Source organism: Drosophila tropicalis, unplaced genomic scaffold (genome assembly GCF_018151085.1).
Source record: "Drosophila tropicalis isolate 14030-0801.00 unplaced genomic scaffold, ASM1815108v1 contig_291, whole genome shotgun sequence".
In the NCBI taxonomy this organism is placed as follows: domain Eukaryota; kingdom Metazoa; phylum Arthropoda; class Insecta; order Diptera; family Drosophilidae; genus Drosophila; species Drosophila tropicalis.
Genome location: NW_027172744.1, coordinates 1 through 7,500, shown reverse-complemented (window position 1 = coordinate 7,500; position 7,500 = coordinate 1). Strand labels below are relative to the sequence as shown.

Here is a 7,500-nt window from a genome sequence, read left to right as displayed (position 1 = left end):
CCACAGCGCCAGTTCTGCTTACCAAAAGTGGCCCACTGGGCACAATATATCATAACCTTAAACTTCATATCAAGAAAGTTAAGGTTCTTACCCATTTAAAGTTTGAGAATAGGTTAAGATCGTTTCGACCCTAAGGCCTCTAATCATTCGCTTTACCAGATAAGATTATTTTATATAACATTTAAATGCACCAGCTATCCTGAGGGAAACTTCGGAAGGAACCAGCTACTAGATGGTTCGATTGGTCTTTCGCCCCTATACTCAATTCTGACAATCGATTTGCACGTCAGAACTGTTTCGGTCTTCCATCAGGGTTTCCCCTGACTTCAACCTGATCAAGTATAGTTCACCATCTTTCGGGTCACAGCATATATGCTCAAGGTACGTTCCAGTTAGAGGTATAAATAATATAAATATCATTATACATAACTATATAGAACGCCCCGGGATTGTGTTAATTAACTATAAATAGTTAAAAAACTAATCCCATTATTAGTCAAGTTAATTATGCTATTAGGTTTATATCCCAATAACTTGCACATATGTTAGACTCCTTGGTCCGTGTTTCAAGACGGGTCCCGAAGGTATCCTGAATCTTTCGCATTGTTAATCATACAAGTGCATATAATAAACACAGAAAATCAATGATAATCATGCTATTATATAATTCCGAAAAATTAACGCACTGTATTCATATAAATCTATCAACACTTTATCAAATTAATGACATTTATTCTATGTTAAAATGCAAGCAAAATAATTTAAATAAACTATAAGTCATATTTTATGATAAATTTGGTTCATGTTAATAGATTACAATGTCCTTATATGGAAAAAATGCACACTATTATTATAATATTATTGAAATATTACAACTCTAATGATGAATTTTCCATAATGGATATTCAGGTTCATCGGGCTTAACCTCTAAGCAGTTTCACGTACTATTTAACTCTCTATTCAGAGTTCTTTTCAACTTTCCCTCACGGTACTTGTTTACTATCGGTCTCATGGTTATATTTAGTTTTAGATGGAGTTTACCACCCACTTAGTGCTGCACTATCAAGCAACACGACTCTTTGGAAACACCATCTAGTAATCATTAACGTTATACGGGCCTGGCACCCTCTATGGGTAAATGGCCTCATTTAAGAAGGACTTAAATCGTTAATTTCTCATACTAGAATATTGATGCTCCATACACTGCATCTCACATTTGCCATAAAGACAAAGTGACTTAGTGCTGAACTATTTTCTTTTCGCTCGCCGCTACTAAGAAAATCCTTGTTAGTTTCTTTTCCTCCCCTAATTAATATGCTTAAATTCAGGGGGTAGTCCCATATGAGTTGAGGTTGTATATACACACAAATATATTATTAAATATATTAAAACCATTGTAAATTTCTAATTTAAGTGAAGAATAATATTATGACAATTGTTTTTCATTTCATATCATTAATAAGAGGCAATTCTAGATTAAAATTTTATATTTTTTATGCTAAACATTCCTCAGTATCATTTGATTTGAAAAAGAAAATTATACATCTTCATTTTTCTCATACATATGAGAGCCAATGTGTTTCAATTATTATTAATATTATGAATATACATATATATATATATCCAATAATATACCATATGCTTTAATATTTCGTAAAATACTAAAACAACTTATTTAGCATAGTCTTACAACCCTCAACCATATGTAGTCCAAGCAGCACTCTAAAATTAATTAAAGTACCATAACAGCATGGACTGCGATATGCGTTCAAAATGTCGATGTTCATGTGTCCTGCAGTTCACACGATGACGCACAGTTTGCTGCGTTCTTCATCGACCCATGAGCCGAGTGATCCACCGCTTAGAGTGATTAATAAATTGTTTGTTTATTTCATTACGTCAATAATATTTTTATTGAAAGAAATTAAAAATACACCATTTTACTGGCATATATCAATTCCTTCAATAAAATCTTAACCCAAACGAATGCTGCGAAATGTCTTAGTTAACATAAATGATTGAATACTGGACTTGATAATTTATAAAAGATGATAAATTTTGTAAGCGATCAAATTATGTAAAACGTTAACCTTAAATGCAGGTACAACATTGTACATTTGGGATGTTGCTTTAACCATTGAATGCCCAAACCAATAATGGCCAATACAATACGCAACGCCTGTATATTATGGTACATATACACGCAAATAAATAAGATATACAAAAATCATTTTCAATCTCCGATCGGAATACATAATTTTTATTTATGGCTGGCAAAACACCATAATTTAAAGAGTTTTAGCATATTTTGCTACCGTCCGTCAATTGTTGTTTAATTTTATACTCTTTTTTTTTTATCCTTGGGTAAATAGGATAGAATTTAGTTCTTATGCTCTCATCTTTAATTTCATTTTCATCTTATATATCTTATAATAATTTGGAATTTATTTATTTTAATAACGGTTGGAAAATACAATAATGATCCTTCCGCAGGTTCACCTACGGAAACCTTGTTACGACTTTTACTTCCTCTAAATAATCAAGTTCGGTCAACTTTTGCGAAACAACCGTAACACGCAAGGCGTCACAGTGATCACGTCCGGAGACCTCACTAAATAATTCAATCGGTAGTAGCGACGGGCGGTGTGCACAAAGGGCAGGGACGTAATCAATGCGAGTTAATGACTCACACTTACTAGGAATTCCAAGTTCATGTGAACAGTTTCAGTTCACAATCCCAAGCATGAAAGTGGTTCAGCGGTTTACCCGGACCTCTCGGTCTAGGAAATACACGTTGATACTTTCATTGTAGCGCGTGCAGCCCAGGACATCTAAGGGCATCACAGACCTGTTATTGCTCAATCTCATTATTGCTAGACGCAATTTGTCCATTTAAGAAGCTAGTGTCCTTATAATGGGACAAACCAACAGGTACGGCTCCACTTATATAAACACATTCAAACACAATAAACATTTTACTGCTACCATGAATGAAGGCAATATAAGCTTCAACACCATAATCCTGAAGATATCTATTTAATATATTTGAGTCTCGTTCGTTATCGGAATTAACCAGACAAATCACTCCACGAACTAAGAACGGCCATGCACCACCACCCATAGATTCGAGAAAGAGCTATCAATCTGTCTTACACACTTATGTTCGGACCTGGTAAGTTTTCCCGTGTTGAGTCAAATTAAGCCGCAGGCTCCACTCCTGGTGGTGCCCTTCCGTCAATTCCTTTAAGTTTCAGCTTTGCAACCATACTTCCCCCGGAGCCCAAAAGCTTTGGTTTCCCGGGAAGCGACTGAGAGAGCCATAAAAGTAGCTACACCCAATTGCTAGCTGGCATCGTTTATGGTTAGAACTAGGGCGGTATCTGATCGCCTTCGAACCTCTAACTTTCGTTCTTGATTAATGAAAACATCTTTGGCAAATGCTTTCGCTTAAGTTAGTCTTACGACGGTCCAAGAATTTCACCTCTCGCGTCGTAATACTAATGCCCCCAAACTGCTTCTATTAATCATTACCTCTTGATCTGAAAACCAATGAAAGCAGAACAGAGGTCTTATTTCATTATCCCATGCACAGAATATTCAGGCATTTGAAGCCTGCTTTAAGCACTCTAATTTGTTCAAAGTAATTGTACCGGCCCACAAAAACACTCGATGAAGAGCACTAATGTAGGTTTTTAAATAGGAGGAATATATAAAAAAGTACAAGTACTTAATTACATATAAGAACTCCACCGATAATACGCTTACATACATAAAGGTATAGTACTAACTACAAATGTATGTTGTACTACCCGTATGAAGCACAAGTTCAACTACGAACGTTTTAACCGCAACAACTTTAATATACGCTATTGGAGCTGGAATTACCGCGGCTGCTGGCACCAGACTTGCCCTCCAATTGGTCCTTGTTAAAGGATTTAAAGTGTACTCATTCCAATTACAGGGCCTCGGATATGAGTCCTGTATTGTTATTTTTCGTCACTACCTCCCCGAGCTGGGAGTGGGTAATTTACGCGCCTGCTGCCTTCCTTAGATGTGGTAGCCGTTTCTCAGGCTCCCTCTCCGGAACCGAACCCTGATTCCCCGTTACCCGTTGCAACCATGGTAGTCCTAGATACTACCATCAAAAGTTGATAGGGCAGACATTTGAAAGATCTGTCGTCGGTACAAGACCATACGATCTGCATGTTATCTAGAGTTCAACCAATATAACGATCAATTGATCGCTTGGTTTTAGTCTAATAAAAGCACACGTCCCAAAAGGTCCGTGTTTTAATTGCATGTATTAGCTCTAGAATTACCACAGTTATCCAAGTAACTGTTAACGATCTAAGGAACCATAACTGATATAATGAGCCTTTTGCGGTTTCACTTTTAATTCGTGTGTACTTAGACATGCATGGCTTAATCTTTGAGACAAGCATATAACTACTGGCAGGATCAACCAGAATAATGTTATTATTTAATGTGTTGTTAAAAACATGAATATATGAATTTAGACAAACGCATATTTTAAAATATTTAAAGATACTTGACAATATTATATATTTTTCAATAAAATAAAATATATTATTTGTGGTAACATTTTACGAATACGGCCAAAATTTAATAGCGTTCATTTTCGTTTTTCATTAATTGTATAAATTTTCAATAATAATGATCAAAAATATCTTTATTTTTACACTTACAAAATATATAATCACATTTGCTTTAATTTTGTTTATTTTCAAATAAAATAAACATTTGTATTTTGATATTAAATTTAAAATTTAAATAGAAATTGATATTTAATGTGTGATTTTATATATTAAGTAAAACCATCACTCAAATTTAATGTGACGAATGTTTTTTAATTATAAGGAAAAGTTAATTCAATAAAAATGACTTGATTTTAATAAAAAAAATAATAATTTTGCTCTATATAAAAGATCAATTAGTTAATTTGCGAACATAACAAGATTTATGACGCAATTCTCATATTTACCTTTTTATATAAAAGGTTAAAGATTATGAACAATTAAACTAAGAACTAATTTAATGCTCATAATCTTTATTTTGTATTAACGATAAATCCAAATATAACCAGTGAATAAACTTCAGCAGAGAGAACGCTCCTAAGACCGTTTCATCATACACCTTGGAATACCTTGGTAGGCTTTTTCATTATCTTTTTATTTGATATATTAAATTTGAAGTAGAGCATAACCTTCAATTAGTCTGAACAACCACTGTTCATCATGAGTAGGTTTTGTGACACGCTTTCTCGAAATCGCCCATTTATGTTTGAAGGTACCACTCAACAATAATTTTTCATATGTATTTTTATAAATACCATTAAACTTCATTATAATATATAAATAAATTGACATTGCCGATTATAAATGCATAAGACATATGTATTTGAGAACTGTACCGATATTACATATGACTGACCATGCTCGACATCACACCACCTAAGTAGGTTTTGTGCCACGCTTTCTCGAAATCGCCCATTTATGTTTGAAGGTACCACTCAACAATAATTTTTCATATGTATTTTTATAAATACCATTAAACTTCATTATAATATATAAATAAATTGACATTGCCGATTATAAATGCATAAGACATATGTATTTGAGAACTGTACCGATATTACATATGACTGACCATGCTCGACATCACACCACCTAAGTAGGTTTTGTGCCACGCTTTCTCGAAATCGCCCATTTATGTTTGAAGGTACCACTCAACAATAATTTTTCATATGTATTTTTATAAATACCATTAAACTTCATTATAATATATAAATAAATTGACATTGCCGATTATAAATGCATAAGACATATGTATTTGAGAACTGTACCGATATTACATATGACTGACCATGCTCGACATCACACCACCTAAGTAGGTTTTGTGCCACGCTTTCTCGAAATCGCCCATTTATGTTTGAAGGTACCACTCAACAATAATTTTTCATATGTATTTTTATAAATACCATTAAACTTCATTATAATATATAAATAAATTGACATTGCCGATTATAAATGCATAAGACATATGTATTTGAGAACTGTACCGATATTACATATGACTGACCATGCTCGACATCACACCACCTAAGTAGGTTTTGTGCCACGCTTTCTCGAAATCGCCCATTTATGTTTGAAGGTACCACTCAACAATAATTTTTCATATGTATTTTTATAAATACCATTAAACTTCATTATAATATATAAATAAATTGACATTGCCGATTATAAATGCATAAGACATATGTATTTGAGAACTGTACCGATATTACATATGACTGACCATGCTCGACATCACACCACCTAAGTAGGTTTTGTGCCACGCTTTCTCGAAATCGCCCATTTATGTTTGAAGGTACCACTCAACAATAATTTTTCATATGTATTTTTATAAATACCATTAAACTTCAATATAATATATAAATAAATTGACATTGCCGATTATAAATGCATAAGACATATGTATTTGAGAACTGTACCGATATTACATATGACTGACCATGCTCGACATCACACCACCTAAGTAGGTTTTGTGCCACGCTTTCTCGAAATCGCCCATTTATGTTTGAAGGTACCACTCAACAATAATTTTTCATATGTATTTTTATAAATACCATTAAACTTCATTATAATATATAAATAAATTGACATTGCCGATTATAAATGCATAAGACATATGTATTTGAGAACTGTACCGATATTACATATGACTGACCATGCTCGACATCACACCACCTAAGTAGGTTTTGTGCCACGCATTCTCGAAATCGCCCATTTATGTGTGAAGGTACCGCTCAATAATAAATTAACATTTTTTTTTATAAATATGTTTTTATACGATATGCATATCCCATATGATATGGATGATCCCATATGATAAATGAGCAAAATTTATATTTTTAATATTGAGTAAAATTTTTTTTCATATAAATGGGATAATAAATAAGCCCCATACGTTATGATATTTTTTCATATGATATGAGATATTTATACGATATGCATATCCCATATGATATGGATGTTCCCATATGATAAATGGGCAAAATAAATATTTTCAATACTGAGTAAAATTTTTTTTCATATAAATGGGATAATAAATAAATCCCATACGTTATGATATTTTTTCATATGATATGAGATATTTATACAAAATGCATATCCCATATGATATGGAAGTTCCCATATGATATTGAAATTTTTTTCATATAAATGAGATAATAAATAAATCCCATACGTTATGATATTTTTTCATATGATATGAGATATTTATACAAAATGCATATCCCATATGATATGGATGTTCCCATATGATATTGAAATTTTTTTCAAATAAATGGGATAATAAATAAATCCCATACGTTATGATATTTTTTCATATGATATGAGATGTTCATACGATATGCATTTCCCATATGATATGGATGTTCCCATATGATAAGTGGGCATAATTTATATTTTTAATATTGAG

General features: G+C 32.7%; 3 non-coding genes across 3 annotated transcripts in view; all 3 read right to left on the bottom strand.

Annotated features, from left to right (window-relative positions):
* Positions 1-1,355, bottom strand: part of LOC137572234 (large subunit ribosomal RNA) — a 3,942-nt gene extending 2,587 nt beyond the window's left edge. Inside the window, exon 1 of the ribosomal RNA XR_011031606.1 lies at positions 1-1,355. This exon is cut by the window's left edge and continues 2,587 nt beyond it. This is a non-coding gene — a ribosomal RNA (large subunit ribosomal RNA).
* Positions 1,356-1,690: 335 nt separating this feature from the next.
* Positions 1,691-1,869, bottom strand: LOC137572228 (5.8S ribosomal RNA). Its single transcript, XR_011031601.1, has one exon. It is a non-coding gene; the product is annotated as a 5.8S ribosomal RNA (ribosomal RNA).
* A 607-nt stretch (positions 1,870-2,476) lies between these two features.
* LOC137572231 (small subunit ribosomal RNA) lies at positions 2,477-4,469 on the bottom strand. The gene has a single exon (XR_011031604.1). It is a non-coding gene; the product is annotated as a small subunit ribosomal RNA (ribosomal RNA).
* Between the last annotated feature and the right edge of the window lie 3,031 nt (positions 4,470-7,500).